This window comes from Diospyros lotus, chromosome 13 (genome assembly GCF_014633365.1).
Source record: "Diospyros lotus cultivar Yz01 chromosome 13, ASM1463336v1, whole genome shotgun sequence".
Lineage (NCBI taxonomy): Eukaryota > Viridiplantae > Streptophyta > Magnoliopsida > Ericales > Ebenaceae > Diospyros > Diospyros lotus.
In genome coordinates, this window is record NC_068350.1 from 13,293,939 (window position 1) to 13,312,229 (window position 18,291).

At 37.9% G+C, this 18,291-nt stretch overlaps 1 long non-coding RNA gene across 1 annotated transcript; it reads left to right on the forward strand.

The window, feature by feature from the left end:
* Window positions 1-4,332: 4,332 nt before the first annotated feature.
* Window positions 4,333-6,309, forward strand: LOC127787902 (uncharacterized). The gene is made up of 3 exons (XR_008020280.1): window positions 4,333-4,519; window positions 5,441-5,519; window positions 6,167-6,309. It is a non-coding gene; the product is annotated as an uncharacterized LOC127787902 (long non-coding RNA).
* The last annotated feature ends 11,982 nt before the right edge of the window (window positions 6,310-18,291 follow it).

An 18,291-nucleotide genomic window follows, 5' to 3' on the forward strand; every position in this document is an offset into this window, starting at 1 on the left:
ATTAGATCTTAGGAAGAACAATCGACTAAATTAAATGCAACCGTTTGTGCTTGTGTTGTTTAGTTGCATCAATCTCTGTAACTCTTAAAGCTGCTACTAGATTAAACCTTTAGCGCTTGTCTTGGGTTATTTAATAGCTAGGGTTGATTAGATTGCTTGTTTTCTAATTAACTATGACTAAGGAGAGATAGAAAAATAATTCTAACGGTAAATGTTTTGAGTGTGAATTGATATATATTTGTATCAATGATCAGTTGTAAGATTCTGATGGTGGATATTGACTTAGACCACAGTTTGTTCTTTTGATTGATTTAGATATTTCAATTTGAATTATTCCCTAGTCATTTTTCTTAAAGTTGTTTTCGTTATACTCAAACACCCCCCAGTCAGTGTTCACATAGCCTAAAACTAGGCTAGATACTCTCCGTGGGATCGATCCTTACTTGTACTACTACATATATTTTTAGGAGTATAGGTTTTATTTTTGGTGGCCGCAAGCTGTGGCATCTATGAAGAGAAATAATTTTAATACGCCATGGGCGTACATAGGTTTCGGTGTTGCTTTCATTCTTTTTCTCTCGACACTCACTGGTTTCATCAGTATGTACTTATCCTTTTCTTGAAGTTGATCTATTTGCTTTAGGTCGATCTAGTGATTGAATATGGAATGGAAATGAGTATAATAAAATTTAAAATTATCCTTGGGGAGTGGGAGATGAAGAGTAATAAAAATGTATCTCCATATTTCATTTAACAATAGAAATGAATGAAATGAAATGATATTTGATGTGGTCATAGGCTCCGTGCATACAACATCCGCACAGAGGGGCCTGGTCATTACTACATGTGCTGTGCAAGGACCAACTAATTAGGAAATACTTGCCATCAAGCATTTCACCATTTGAGATTTATGCTCCAACCCGGGAAGGCCGACTCTTCGTCATAGTCAATCAACCTTAGCCTTTTGGCTGCATCGAGAAATCTTACATTGGGTCCCAAATGTCGACCTATGTTTTCATTTCTTTCTCCCTTTCACTCCAAAACACTCACGTGTACTTTTAGAAGAGATGAATTATATTTCTTGGTGGAATGATTTGATGAATTAGATTACACAACCTTTTATATTGAAGGTTCTATCAAAAACTGAATACAAAACATTAATTCTTATCTTTACCTAGAGAATATAAGAGATTTTATTGTAATTCAAAAAACCTTCTCGATTTCATCTTTCAAAGTGTTGGAATCATTGTGTTGAATTGTCTTGAATTTCCACGTGAAACCCTCCATCTTCTTCTCTTCCAAATTCATTTTCTACCCCTTTATTCTTGTGCACATTTAATACCATCACTCTCCCCTCTTAAACTTGCATTTTCAATATCTTGAAGTTTCATTCGTTCAGTCACTCTGAGCTTGCTCTGGAGATTCTTGAATGCTTTTGATTTTAACGACTTCGTCAATATATTCAATACCTATTCAACAATCTTCACATGTTCCATCTTGATCTCCTTTGACTTGACCTATTCTTGGATAGGCAATGTTACATGTACATAGATATTTACACACAACTTTACACACACATGATAAAATAACAAAAATACCCCTCTCTCAAATCATTTCCACCACTTCCATTGCATCTCCAATCTTGAGAAACCCACCACCACCATCGCCCCCATAATGCCTCCGTTGCCCCCACCAGCACTCGAGCTCGCATCTTTGTTGGCCCCACCTACACCTCAGCTCACATCGTCGGCCACAGCTGCTAGTTACACTTACCGTCGTCCCTACCCCCCACTTCCGTTGACATTTTCGAGAGCATCTTGGCTGCGAATCAGAGAAATTCATCGAGACCATGGATGATGTTCGAGATCATTTGGTTAAGCCTGATCGGGCTTTATCGGAGGAGTGTCTCCATGGGGATGAAGTCCGATCGGACCTTATCGGAGACTTCATCCATAGATTCATCTGATCGCTTAAGTCTCCATTAGCTATGTTCTCTATTTTTGAAGCTATTGACGATCATCCATGTTCTCTGTTTTCACCGATGGTGGTGTTGCCCAGGAAAAAATCGTTGTGACTTAGACCCAAAAATGCATCTGCCCATATCAAGCAACAAAACCCAAAAAAAAATATATATATATAGCTGGATATACAGAGAAGACCCAGAAATGCACGATGATGTTGAGTTGAAGATGATGAAAAAGCAAAGAATTTAATGGTTCATAGACAAAACAATGGTGGATAGATTATATTTTATGCTTGTTTGAAACGTGAACGATAAAACATTGAAGTTATAATTTAACAGTGAGGGGTAGAAATACTTTAATCACTCATTGTTTTCTTGCAGCGGTGGAGGGGGTGATGGCGGTGAGGCGGTCAGTATAAGGAGACGGTTGTCAGCAGTTGCTTGAGGCACCCATGGGAAGGGAAAAGAGATGAGAGATGAGAGATGAGAGATGAGAGAGGAGGTAACCATGGGAAGGGAAGGGGAAACGGTTGCATGTGAGGATATTTTTGTCATTTTGACATTTTTCGGTCATCCTTTTTGTTATCCATTATGTACAAGTAGCATTTTTCTTCTCGGATACAGTGAAACCAAGTGTCAATAATCTTCAACCTTTCATGATGAATTGGGTTTGCAATAGCCAACTTGTTGTCCACATACAACCTCGTTGGGCCAGCTTGTTCCAATTTCAACTCCTTTAGTAATTTTTATAACCAAATTGCGTGACAATCACATGATGCAACTGCAATATATATACTCAGTCTCGAACATTGATAGTGTGACCATGGATTGTTTTTTCCATGTCCACATAAATGCAATTCCTTCAAAGTATAGAACATGTATCTTGTCGTGCTCTTTCGGTCATCGGGGCTTCTAACCCAGCCACAATAATTGTATTCGATTAACTCCAAGTTTCTCGAACCATAGAATAGGCCATGTCTGATTGTCCCATTAATATATCGAAACACCTTTTTGTCACCATCAGGTGAGAGACCTTTGGCTCCTCTATAAATCGACTTACCAAGCCAACTTCAAACAAAATATTCGTCTTGTGCAAGTCAGATACCTCAAACTACCAATCAGGCTTTTATAGCATCTTAGATTTATTGACTTTCCCTCTCCCTTCTTTGGTTATCTTAACTCCACATTCCACCAGAGTATCTATTGGATGACACTCCACCATGTCGAAACCTTCCAAGATTTTCTAGGTATATCTCGTTTGGGATACAAATATTCCACCATTACCCTATTTTGGCTCAAGCCCCTAAGAAGTGTACCATGAACCCTAAATTTGTTATCTCGAACTCCTTCTCCATTGATCTTTTAAACTCATGGATCATGGTTGGATTATTGCCAAATTAAGAAGACTAAGTCATCCACATACAAGCAGACTAGCAATATATCACCTTTATTGTTTGTCTTTATATACAGGGCATGTTCATATGGGCACTTTGAGAATCTGGATTGCATGAAGTAGGTATTGATCCTTGCACTCCATGCTCACGGTGCTTGTTTCATCCCATAAAAAGCTTTCCTCAACCGACACACCTTGTCTCCTTGCCCTTCTTGTTCGAATTCGGGAGGTGGATTCACATAGACCTCTTCCTAGAGCTACCCATTTAAGAAGGCTAACTTCATATCCACGTGGTACAACTTCCACTTTCTTTAACCTTCCATTAAGATAATTAATGATTGTGTCCAGGCGAGCTATTGGAGTGAATATCTCGTTATAGTCAACTTCATGCTTTTGTTTGTAGCCTTTTGCCAGCAACCTTGCTTTACTCTTTTTCATCTTTCCTTGCGCATTTCTCTTTGTTTTGAACACCCATTTGACATCAATCACCTTGTGTAACACCGAGTGTCATTTTACATGCATTTATAAATTTTGCGTAATTTTATTTCTTATGCCATAATAAATGATTAAATTATAATTATTATTGTCAATTATTGAGCCTTGTTATGTAGTGGAAGGAAATGGATGTCGTCACGCTCAATATGCTAAATAGAAAAAAAAAATTATTATGATAATTTGTTAGTATGCAGTTTAATGTGTTACTATTGATTTAAGAATTTTCAAGTGTATTGTATGTTTATCAAATCCAATTCAAGTGGCTAAATATATTTATTTGGGTGTGAATTATATAGCACTCAATAGGACCTAAAATACAAATTAATTTAAGGTTGGGCCTAATTTATAGAAGACTCATTTTTAGCCCAATAAGAGAAAAAAAAAAAAAAACTCAAAAGCCCAAAGCCCAAATAAAACCCACCCAACTCAAAACCTAATAAAGGAAAGATAAACCCTAATATATCTTTCCCCTCCCCAAACCTCACGTCTCTCCCTCTCTTCCTCACCCATCTCACAACCTAGTAAAGGAAAGAGAAACCCTAATATATCTTTCCCCTCCCCAAACCTCACGTCTCTCCCTCTCTCGCTCAACCATCTCACTTCTCTCTTCTCCCTCAACCCACATATCACTTCTCCCCTAGAAGAAGAAGAAGAAGAAGAAGAAAGAGGTAACTATCCGTTTATTTAATTTTTCCTAAAATCTACCTTTAATAAGATGGGTATTTTACATACAATATATATATATACATAGATGTGGCAGAATACATATGATTGGTTTGATTTTATATTGATTGGGTATTATAGAGGCATGAAATTTTGATAGATTTAATGGAACAATAATGCTGTCCAGATTTAACAGCTTTTCTATTCTTACTTTAAAAACTTGCTGAAAATTGTATATGTCGAATTTTGGGGAGATTCAAATTGAAAAATGAACCCCTATGAGTTGTCTATCATCTGGACTTGGAATGACCTCATTTGGATGCTTGTATAAGTTTTTATGACATCTTTCGTATACATTGACAGATTCATATGAGAACAGTATTTTTGGAGGATAGAAAAATATTTTGGAACCCCAAACGTTGCTTTAATGATCTCATTTTTTTATATGATGAACTTATAAGAGTTTAATACATCCTGTGTAAATTTTATAATTTTATGATATCGTTTCCTATTTTTAAATGATTTTTGAAATATTTTACTGCATGCTGCCAGAAAAAAAAAAAATTCTGTTTGCGAATTTGGAAAAATATTTTGAGGGTCTTGTAATCTAAATCTTGATGTGAATTTAATTGAGAATGTATCTCTATGAGTTATTTAGCTCACAAAATTGGATTCACGTGATTTTGGTGCTAAGAATTTCAATTTATGTTTGTCTTCGTAAGGGCCAACGATTTAGATTCATAAATGGGTAATGTTTCACTAGTAGGTTTATATTGTAAATGTTTTCTTTATATTTTTTCATTTAATACTATTTATACATGTAGTATCATAATAAATTAACTTAAGAAAAATAGTAGTGAATTGGAGTCATGTTTAGAAGGTAAAGATTATTGAAAAAAATTTTAATGTCATTGATAATAAACTAGGATTTTTGGCACATTGACGTCGTGGGCCTCTAAGACTCTTCCACTTGCAAATCCAAGGAGTGCACTTTAAAGACTTCAAGTAAGTAAACTCTCTCTAATTTTCACTCAGGTGGAACGGTTAATATGGAAAAATTGTGCTTTGTGGTTGGCTTGCAAGTATTTAATGCTAAATCTTTTCATTACTTGTGTCATTTCCTTACATACAATGAAAATGATTAAGCATGTACATATATATATCATGCCATTGCATCAATGAGCACGCATAGGCATTGATTTGAGAAAGTTAAATGTTTTCAAAGGAAAGATGTGTAAAGGTGCAAATTTTCTTTCAAAGATATGTAACTCAAGTTTTAAAGGAAATGAGTGAATATCTATGCCATGAATAATGTGAGTGGAAAATGGGGCGTGGGGGACCGGCGCACCCGATTTATAAAGTAATGTGAATGTGAAAGTTGAAAGTGGAAAGTGGAAAGAAATTTTTACCGCTTTGCGATACCATCGGTGGAATGAATCTAGTTCCAAATAAGAATTGCCTACTGCATTTTGATTGGCGAGATAACACACCCTATGAGCTCACAATAGAAATGAAATGTTTTGAGAAGTTAAAGTAAATGGGGATGTAGTTTTCAAAATTTATTCAAACCTTGCATGTCACAAGCATGCATCATGTGCATGGAGTTTACTTGCTGAGCTTTAGGTCACCCTTTTATTTTCCCCACGTTTCAGGTGATGAGAGCTAGATGAGTTGAGGAGATCGCTTGGAGGCAAACTCACCCAGTAATCCATGGCATGTGGTTTTAGTTTTGGACTTGTGGTTTATAACACTTGTTCGTTAATCATTTATGTACTCCTTTCTTTAATTGTTTAATTTTGAGATTTCGAATATGATAGTTTTGGTCTGATTGGACTCAAATCTTCTATTTGGACTGAGTTATTTACTTACTTAGTTAATATTTCTATAGTTGTGGATGCGGTGTCCCTCTACAGGTTAGCTAAGTCAAATTTACAGGGGAGACTCCACTGAAACTTCTATAGAATTCTTTTTAAAATAAAATATGAAATAAATATATATATATATATGTGTGTGTGTGGTAAATAAAGGAAGTAAAAAGAGATAATTTGAAGATAAATTTATTTTATTTCTGCATTTAAAGTGAAGTAAATGTTAACACATCTAGGTTTAGGATTTTTAAACTTGGGGTGTTACACCTTGTGTCCTTTAGGTAATTTAACTAGCTCCCAGGATTGGTTTTTATTTATTGACCAAATCTCTTCCTCCATAGCTTTTCTCCATTTCTCGTTTCGAGATGCTTCCTCGAATGTTAATGGATCATAATCTGCAAGCAAACAAAACTTAGACAATTCATCATCTTCCTCAATTCTCGGGGTAAAGTTGTAGATGTCTTGTAAGTCTTTGTTTTTCTCATGGCTAGATTGCTCGATTCTCCAACATTGGGATGGACTTCGAGGTGATCCTTGGTTTGGGGTGGAGACTCTTTGTCTTCCTCTTCCACCACAACTTGTTTTCTCTTTTGGTCAATCCAATACCATAATGGATTTTCATCAAACTCAACATTTACTATGTTACGAAATTGGATAAAAATAAACCACAATCAAACCATCAATCACACACACAAACACAAACACAAACTTTTACGTGTAAAACCAAATTGGGAAAAATCATGCACATAAGGAAGAAAATATCACTAAGCAAATATTGCTACAACAAAAGTGATATTGTCACATCAAAATATCACTACGATGATATTGGTGCAACTAATTCCAAAGCATTAGGTGATATAAATGTATACAAATGGCACCACAACCCAAGAGAATGGTGAATTGGGTTATTTTTAAAAATTTGATCAAACTTGAACTCCTTTTTGTAGAACAACAAGATTTTAATGCAATGTAGGATATTTTGAAAGATGATTGGAATAATGAAAATAAAACTAATAGAAGGATACAAGCAATTTATAGTGGTTCAATTTAAATCAAGCCTAATCTACTCCCTTAGCTTTTTATTAAGGATTTTGAAACAATCCACTAAATCTCCTACTTGATATCAAGTAGGCCCTCTAGCAATGTAAGCTACGATAACAGAGAATGATACAAGAAGAGAAGGTCTAAGGGTATACACTCTTAGTTACAATATCTCTCAGGTTATACATAAAGCTTAAGAAAAAATGATATATATGATAATCAAAGCCTTTTCAGAGAAAAATGAGTAAAACAATTGAGCACAACAATATGAGGAACTTGTAAGCTAGTAATAGAATCACTTAGATGTCTTGAATGATCCACAAGACCTCTAATTATAGTGCTTAGCGAGGGATTTCAAAAATATTGTCGTTGGTGATAGAAAACTAGAATTTGAGGACTTGACTAACTAGCCATTGGAAATCTCTACAATAGAAATGGTCAACTGATTCCAAGAATCGATCGATAGGTTAGTTTAAAAATTCAAACAACGGTCAACAGCTTGGTACAAAACTATTGACAGCTTTGGATAACGGTCGACAGATGCTGACGCAAAGGCGGTTGACAGCAAGCTCTCGAGAGCTTGTTTTTGAATGGTCAACAGCTTGGATTAAGAACCACCAAAACAGTCGACAGTTCCTTAGTGTCGGTCAACAATTGGTTCTTGGAATTTTTAAAACATTTTTCTTCATCTTTTCTAATACTAAATACCAATTTTGAAACTGTTTAAGGAGACGTTATTTGAGAAATATAGAACTTTATTTTTCCAATCTCCATTAAGTAATTGTGATAAAGAAATAAGTTGTTTGTGAAGAATATGAATTTTCATTTTAGCTTGAAATTGATTTTTGTTTAAGACAAGGTATTTCCATAACTTGATTTCAGATATCATATAAGACTAAATGTTTTTCATTATCAAAACCAAAACATCATTCTCTTTCTTTTTAATGATGACAAAACCCTCGATTTGAGTTTCGTTTTCCCCTTACTCCTTGTTGGTGTAATCTTCATCCTTGTCCTCCATGTCGTCTACCTTTTCCTTATCTTCTATCCCTTTGTTTGTGCCGTGAATGAGACAAATGCATATCAGATTTAAAGTCACAATATGGAATAAATCTATTTTATATTATGTGAATGTGTGGTTACTACCATCACTTGAGTTTGTATCTTTCATGTTCTTCAAGGTGGCAAATTCGATGGAAGTAGGTCCTTTTCAATAATGAAGCATGGAAACGGCTTGAAGATGTGGTTTCGGAGTTTCTGAACTATTTTCAAAATGGAAAACGTTTCTTGTTTCAAAACTGTTTATACCTATTTTTTTTTTATTTAAAAAATACCAATTTTTTTCATTTTCATTTCATATCGGAAACATTTTTCGTTTTTGTTTCCGTTGTTGTTATCATTGGAAGGTTACCTTTCTTAAAACATGGGTCTAACTTCTTGTTGGTTGTTATACATACGACGGAATTTCATCTTTTGGTACAAATTTTATAGGCCGTCAAACATGACCAAATTCGCGGTCTTCCACTTAGCATGGGTCTAATTGGCCCATGGACTACTATATAGCTTTAAGCCCTATGTGTTTAGGATATAATATATAGTTGATATATAGTGAGTGTGGGATCTTGTTGTAGAGCCTTCGAAGATTGTAAACCTGTTGGTTGGAAAATTAATTAGAGTTAACAAAAACTATTGCACGTATGTAGGCTTTAATGCTATGTGTGAGATATTTGCCAACTATATCAAACATGAATAATAGAATACCAAAATTAATCAGTTAATTGCATAATTAAAAATTGAATAACCTTATTGCCAATTGGATTGCCATTGAAAACAAAAGAGAATAAGGAGGGAAAAAGAAAAAAAAAAAAAAAAAAGAAGAGGTGAGACAAAAAGAAAAATGATTGACATATAATGACACTTTTATTATTGTAAAATTTTTAATTAAGGTAAACTACTAGTAGAGGAAAATTATGACGAGGTATTAAAATACGTGGGCAGTTATTGTATTTTCTTAAATGTTAGGGATAGTACTTACATTTACCTTAAACCTAAGAATAACACATTCTTTCTATTTTTAATTATCAAAAACTATCATTTGTGCTAAATAAAAAAATGAAGAAAGAAACTATTATTAACACTTATTTAAGATTAGTATAAATAAATGATAACATACAATTAATTTTTAATACAAGATCAGTGCTATAACGTGCTTTTATTTTGTCTTTGGAGAGACGAACTTATTAGAAAACTTTGAAGTGAGAAGTCAAATTTAGAAGAAATTATGAATCTAGTAGAGTCTTCCTCTAAAACAACAAGAATATTTCATGATACACTTGTAGTAAATCTGGATTATTTACCCGGATTGGTCCGTCCATAATAGGCTTCAGACCAGCTCCAAATCTGAATCCAAACGCTGATCTAGATCTAGATCTGCAACTATTATATGCATTAGTAGGGAGAAAAATTACAAATCCACAGTTGAATCCACTTCCTTCAAGTGTGGAGGAAGCAAGCAGATGGGAGAGAAGCATGCTCGTGCATGCTAGCATATATATTTATGGTATATACTATAAAAATGGTTGCTGAAAGACTGAAAGAAAAAGTTCTTGTGTGTTCCAACTTATGTAGAAGGAAACGAACTCTCAAAGTAAATTCTCTAGCAAACAAGCGATTTTTGATTTTGTGATTTTGTTTTAGAACCAATAACTCAAGCTATAAAAATCCGACCCAATTTTACTGTGCGAAATCAGATAAGTCCCAATTTAGCTAATAACGAATACTACAAAAAAAATAAGCATTTAGTGTCGGTTTTGTTTGCATTTTGAGACGATTTTTTTGTATTTTGCGGCGATTAAAGAAATTTAGCGACAATTTTCGACAACTGCTAGAGTAACCGCCGCTAAATACTATTTTTTGCGGCGGTTTGTAAATCGCCACAAACTAAGTGATTTAGTGGTGGTTTTTAAAATATTTAGCGTCAGTTTCAAAACTGCCGCAAAAAAATTGCAAAATATTAAATTTGCAAAAAATTTAAAATTTTTGAATTTTGGCTTCGGTTTCAAAACCGCCACCAAAAATTCAAAACTTTTTAATTTTATCGGTAGTTTTAAATCCGTCGCTATTTACCGCACCAATGCACAAGTAAGCTATGTTACACGGAAATATCTCATAGGTGCCGTTTCCCCGTTTTCGAAACATTTCTTATTCCTGTTTCGGACCCTATTTATGCCTATTTTTTTTAGAAAAATGTCTGTTTCCACGTTTCAGTTTCCTATCGGAAACGTTTCTCGTTTCCGTTTTCGTGCAACATAGCAAACAAGTAAGCGGCAAGGCCAAGCGCCCAACCGCTCGTGCCTAGCCCTGCCCGCCACATGGCTAAGCTGAAAATTTAATTTTCTAGCCTCTTCGTTCCCTGGATTCGAACCTTCAACCTCCCGTACGTGCGTGCGTGCACGAAACCATCTGATCTGTGAAGCCTCCTTGTTAAATATTCGCGCATATAATTTATATACTAAACCAATCCCATTTTTCATAATTATATTCTATATTTTTTTAATATAAATTAAAAATAAATTAAAAAACATAAATTAATGGATTATTTTTTAAAAGGATAATGGAATAAATTTTAAATAAATTAATTAGGTTAAATAAAATGAAGATTTTATATATTTTTTTAAAATTTCATTTTAAAATTATTAAAATTTTGCTGCATGTTTTTTTTTTTTATTTTTTTAAATTAAAATTTTTAATGAAATTTTATTTTTAATTATTTAATTAATTTAATTTAATTATTTAATTATTTTTTAAATTTAGCGACGATTTCTATAAAACGATGCTAAATTGATTAAAAATTTCATTTTGCTGCAATTTTTTAAAATCGTCGCAAAGATTAATTTAATTTTTATTTAATTATTTAGTTTTATTTGAATTTAGCGACGATTTTTCAAAATCTCTGCAAATATTAATTTAATTATTTAAGTTTAAAATTTAATTTAATTTTTTAATTATATATTTATTTTCTAAATTTAGTAGCAATTTTTTGAAAATCGACGTTAAATTCAAGTTTTTAATGAATTTTGCGACGGTTTTGAAAAATCGCCGTTAAAAGTTAAAAAAATTGCCACAAAATACAATATTTTGCTGCGATTTTAGAAACCGTCGCAAAAAAATACCACAAAAAATTAATTTTTTTATAGTGGAATTTTGTATTATATTTGGTTTCAAATTTCCTAACACCACCTATCTGGAAGGAAAAGTAAAAGTCTTCCTGTCAAACAAAAAGAAACCGCCGAGCAACCATCTCGTCTACCTTATATGAATCCAAACCCAGATCTAGGATTCAAACCAACTCCAAATTTGAATCCAAACCCTGATCTAGATCTAGATTTGCAACCATTATATGCAAGGAGAAAAATTACAAATCCATAGTTGAATCCACTTCCTCCAAGTGTGGAGGAAGCCGACAGATGGAAGAAAAGCATGCTCGTGCATGCTAACATTTATATTTGTGGTATATACTACAGAAATGGTTGCTGAAAGACCGAAAGAAAAGGTGCTTGCGTATTTCGACCTATGCGGAAGGAAACGTACTCTCCAAAGTAAATTCTCTGGCAAACAAGCGATTTCTGATTTTGTGATTTTGTTTTGGAGACAATAACTCAACCTATAAAGATCCAACTCAATTCTACTGTATAAAATCAAATAAGTCCAGATTCAGCTAATAATAATTTTCGTATTATATCTGATTTCAAATTTTCTCACACCACCTACTTGGAAGGAAAAGTAAAAGTCTTCCTCTCAAACGAGAACATTCCAGGATACACCTAACTGGGATGGAAAGGTACGTTGGTCGCTGAGAAGGTGGCTATAATTTGTGGTCAAATTAAGGGAGAGGCTAAAGAACAAAAAAAACCTTCGTAAGTTGCATAACTAGCTATCTTAGAAATATGTAAAAAGATCGAATTTTATAAATTATTCGAAGACTTGAGTAGAAATTCATTTCAATACAGCTGGGTGGCATGGCAATTGATTGTAGTTAACTCTTTGATAAGGAAAAATACTCTCAAGTCCATAATTACTCCAATATCCTGGGAATATAGTCAATGGCAGTAGTGACACATGCCCACCAGAGAGCCACTTCACTGACGTTATCCTGCTTAAGCCTGGAGGGGACACGTGACAGATACACCTCAACACTGGCTAACCCGTTACTTGGCGAAGATTCTCTAGATTCCTCGAGATCAACCATTGCACCGAGAATCATGGCGATAGGGACTACCTCGAACCCCTCGGAAACGATTATGGTATCCATATTGGTAAGATTGCAGCTCTACAAAGAGCAGGAGGAGGATCCCGGCGATTTGAAGGAGAATCCTTAGCCTGGTAGGATGATAAAAGGAACGGACCAACGATGGGTAAGGGATTCCAACTTATTCTTTCTCTATGTTTGACATTGCATACTTTTAAGTTTACATTAATCTAGTGAAGTACCTTGAACGTCGGAGTGATCCCGGGGGAGCAAGTCCTCTACTCCATTGCAGGTACCTGGTCCGAGGCAGAGGAAGGTGATCGACCACCGCATCATCAACTGGCGCCCATTGTGGGGCTGAGGGATTTTTATTTCTGTCTCTCCAGTTCGGTTTATTGCGCTGTTCAAGATATCTCTCAGTCTCAATGGCAACAAGGAGGCACCAGTATAGGGCGGTTGGTGGTAACCCCGCCCTAGAGTCGAGTCAGAACAATCATTCGAGGAGCCAGCGGGGGAGGGATCGTAACCTGAATAATCCTGCCCCCTCTCCTGATCGAATTGCACTTTTGGAGAATCAGGTCCAATGCCTGACGAAGTTGCTTACCAACTTCTTGGACCACCAGCACCAGTAGGCCCATCATTCTTAAATGAGGGGGAGGCAGGAGCCCCCACTAGAGGAATGATCTAGCCCACGCGAAGCAGACTCTTGAGGAAGGGGTTAGGAAGATGGACATGGGGAGGCCGAAGTGTCTTCCAACATGTCGTATGCCCAGCAGCAGCAGGAAATGAGGTTGCGTCAATTGGAGAAGGAGATTACGGCCTTGAAACCGAAGCAAGGAGAGTCTCGGGGGACGGTGGTGAATCATCCCCTTAGCCTAGAGATCATGGTTGCGGTATCGCCTGAGCGTGTTCGCATTCCCGCTATCAAGCCCTATGCGGGGACTACAGACCCAATGGATCACCTGGATCTTTTTACTTCCCATATGATGGTGCAGGACGCATCTGACGCAATGTGGTGTAGGGTCTTCCTAGCAACGTTGGAGGGGCACTCATGAGCCTGGTATTCAACCATGGCTCATCACTCAATAGCCAACTTTGCACAGCTTCAGAGTAGCTTTCTGGCTCACTTTGTGCCTCTTTGGAGGCATTGAAGATCCACTATGGCCCTCGTTAGCTTAAAGTAGAACCATGGAAAATCTTTGAAGGACTTTGTCTCACGTTTCAATATGGAAGCTTTGAGCATTGAGAACTTCGACCATAGTGTTGCTATGGTGGCATTCCATAATGCCCAAAGGCCTGGTCCTTTCGCTTAGTCATTGGCTAAAACTCCCCCACTTAAGTTTATGGATATCCTGGGCCAGGCAACGAAGTATATTAATGCTGAGGAGGTTATGCAAGCGAAGAGAGCTAAGTACATTGAGAAGAAGGAAAAAAAGAAGCATCCTGAAGAGAATAAGGGTGAGGGTCGAAAGGGAGGATTGAAAAGAGAAGCATCGTCCTCGGTGGGAATCGAGCGGTTTTACCCCCTTGAATGCCCCAAGAGCGGAGATCCTTGCTACTATCGAGGAAAAGGATTATCTGAAGAAGCCCCAGCCGATGAGGGCACCATTTAACAAAAGAAACCAGAATAAATATTGTCGCTTCCATTGAGATCACAATCATGATATGGAAGAATGTCACTAGTTAAAAGAAGAGATTCAAGAGCTCATTAATTAAGGTTTCCTTAGGAGTTTTGTTGCCAGGGAAGCAAAATCCCGAATAGGGAGGGATCGAACAAAAGAACGAGATCGAGTTTGACATTCACCCCAAAAGAAGAAACCACCGCAAGCAGGAGAATATCATCCTCAGCCCCCAGTATTTCATACGCTCACTGTGGGGGAGATCCCATGAGCAAAGGGCGAGGAAGATGCAGTGAGGAGCCGAACCTCGAGGGTAAAGAGGTTGAGAAGAGGGGAAACGATCTCCTTCTCGAATAACAACCTCCCCGGGTATCTGAACTAAAATGATCCCCCGGTAATAACAGCTGAGTTGGGAAAGTGGGAGCTTCGGCGGATCCTAGTGGATCCAGGTAGTTCTTCAAAAATCTTATACAGGCAAGCTTTCTTGGGCATAGGATATCGGATGGTGCAGCTAAGGCCGGCTTGTGTCCCCTTGGAGGGATTTGATGGGGAAGCAGTGTATTCAGATAGAGTTATTCAGCTTCTGCTAATCCTAGGAAAGGTTTCCTGAACCTCTCAAGTCGTGTTGGACATTTTGGTGCTAGACGTGCCTGCGACTTATAACATGATTCTAGGAAGATTGGGCCTCAATACTCTCCAGGCTATTCCTAGCACATATTACATGATGATGAAGTTCCCCACGGCTAATGGGATAGATGAGGTGCGAGGAGATTTATGTTAGGCCTGGGAATGTTACATGGCCTCCATAGGCGTTTTGAGGAGTTCGGTAGGAGACCCCACGAGGACAAATGAAGGAGAGTCCACCACAGGGAGAAACTCCTAGTCTTGGAAAGGACTCTGGAGGAGAAACGGAGGAGAGACCCCCCACCAACCGTCAGTTTTCTATTGGAAGGGTTTGGAGATCCGAAGACTGCAGAGCCCATGGACAAGCTTGAGGAGGTACCTTTAAGGGAAAATTGCCATGATCGTTGTATAAAGATAAGCGCCGAGTTAAAAGACCCTCTAAGAGGGTCAAATCTTAGCCCTCATTCGACAGTATGTAGACGTCTTTGCATGGACAACCCAAGACATGCCTGGGGTCGATCTAGAGGTCATGACGCACAGGTTGGGAACACATCTAGGTTTCCGACCTGTTAAGCAGAAGAAGCGAGGTTTTGCCCCAGAAAAAGCTAGAGCAATTGATGCGGAAGTGGAGAAGTTGATGGGGGCACAATACATTCGGGAGGTTGATTATCCCGAATGGTTAGCAAACGTGGTGTTGGTGCCCAAAGAAGAGGGCAAGGGGAGACTTTGTATTAACTTCACTGATCTTAACAAGGCTTACCCGAATGATAGCTACCCTCTTCCTTGGATAGATGTCTTTATTGATTGGATGGTCGGCTGTTTGCTAATGAGTTTTTTAGACGCCTTCCAGGGGTACCACCATATTCCATTGCATCCCGAAGATCAGGAGAAGATGGTGTTTACCACCAATAAAGCAACCTACTGTTACACAGTAATGCCGTTCGGATTGAAGAATGCTGGAGCCACTTACCAACGCTTGGTGAATAAACTTTTTCAACATCAACTCGGTTAGAATATGGAAGCTTATGTGGATGACATGCTGGTGAAAAGCCTCGTTGCCGAACATCATCCTATAGATTTGGAAGAATGCTTCCAAACCCTTTGTACGTTTCATGTAAAACTTAATCCTGTCAAATATGCTTTTAGAGTTTCTACAGGAAAGTTTTTGGGTTATATAGTTCATTACCGAGGGATTGAGGTGAACCCAGCGAAGGTTAAAGCCATTCTGGACATGCTAGTCCCGAGGAACATCAAGGAAGTGCAAAGCCTAAAGGGAAGAATGACGGCTTTAGGGAGATTCCTTTCTCGGCTAGCGGAGAAGGGTCATTCTTTCTATAAGGTTCTGTCGAAGGCAAAGAATTTTGTCTGGGATGATGAATGTCAGGAAGCTTTTAATAAGTTAAAGGAACATCTGGCCTCGCCTCCAGTTCTCACCAAGCCTCAGCAAGGAGAACCGTTGTATCTTTATTTGGCAATAGCCGAAGAGGCCGTGAGTTCGGTGCTGGTCTGAGAAAAAGACGAAAGGCAAAGGCCTGTTTACTATGCCAGTAAGTGATTGACAGGAGTGAAAGTTCGATATTCTCCTATGGAGAAGTTAGCCTTTGCCTTGGTGATCTCAGTAAGGAAGCTTCGATCTTATTTTCAAGCTCATACCATTGTTGTGCTTACAAACCAACCTTTGAGGCCGGTGTTTAGTAAGACAGAGCTCTCAAGAAGAATGTTGAAATGGGCCGTGGAGCTCACAACTTTTGATATAGAATACAAACCTCAACCAATGATCAAGGCTCAGGTATTAGCAGATTTCATCGCTGAAAGGGTTGGGTTCCAGTTTGCTTCGGAATAGGACCAGAGATCATGGGTGCTGGCCGTGGATGGAAGCTCGACCTCAGGCGGTGGCAAAGCGAGGCTGATGATTAGAAGTTTCGATGGGAAAACTTGACCCTATGCCTTGCATTTCGAGTTTCGAGCGTCTAATAACAAAGATGAATATGAGGTCCTGTTAGTAGGATTAGGGTTGGCTTAGCAGTTAGGAGAGCAACGAATTAAAGTAAGCTCGGACTCCAATCTGGTCGTGCAGCAAGTAAATGGAGAGTATGAGGCTCGGGAAGGTCACATGGAAAAATACTTGGCTATGGTCAAGGAGCTAATAGCGTGCTTTCAGTCAATAAAGGTGGAGTATGTTCCTCGAGCCAGGAATGTAGAAGCGGATCTCTTGTACCAAATCGCTTTGTCTTCCTTCCCAATTAGCTCTTGGGAGATCCGAATTGAGTCTCTACCATAGAAGAGCATCGAAGAGTTCGCCGAATAACTGTGTGTTGATGACGAGCCTAATTGGGTGGATCCTTTGCTCTTATACTTGAAGGAGGGAAAACTTCCTGATGGCGACTCAGAAGCTCGAGAAGTCAGAAGGCCCAAAGTTTCGTAATAGTCAATGGGGAACTCCATAAGAGGTCATTCTCACAGCCATTGCTCAAGTGTATCCGACCCCGCGAGGCAGACTACATCCTAAGAGAGATCCGTGAAGGCGTATATGGAAGCCACATTGAGGGCCAGACCCTCTACCAAAAAGCTATTTGGTAAGGGTATTATTGGCTGATGATGATGAAGGACTCAGAGCAACTGATCAGGACCTGTGATAGATGCTAGCGAACCTCCAACTTGGTTCATGTACTAGCTATCACTTTAACTCATCTGGCTACACCTTGCCCTTTTTCTCAATGGGCATCGACATCTTGGGTCCTTTTCCCCTAGCGGCTGGCTAGGTTAGATATATTATTACTACAATAGATTATTTCACAAAGTGGATTGAAGTAGAACAAGTGGCCTCAATTACTGCTCGGCGAGTAAAGCAATTTCTGTGGAAGAATGTGGTATGTTGTTTCGGGATTCCTCGGGTTCTAATTTTTGATAATGACACTCAATTAGCTGACCAATCTGTGCAAAGATGGTACCAGGAGTTGGGAATAAGGCAACATTTCACTTTAGTGGCCCATCCGCAGGCTAACAGCCAAATCGAGCTCGCTAACCGAACTTTGTTGCATGGTCTAAAGGCCCGCATGGATAAGGCAGATGGCAGCTGGGTGGAGGAGTTACCAAGTATTTTATGGTATTACTGAACCACATAGAAGGTGTTTACGTTATGGTTCGAAAACTTTGATCCCAGTAGAGATAGGTGTGCCAACCCTCAAAGTGGAACTCTTCAGCCATGAGATTAATGAGCAGAATATAAGAGACAACTAAGATCTCCTTGATGAACTTTGTGATCAGGGGAAGATTCAACAGGCTGTGTACAATTGGCGTATTGAAAGGTACTACAATCGAAGGGTAAGAGCTCGGAGTTTCCTTCATGGAGATTGGATATTATGGCGAGCAGATGT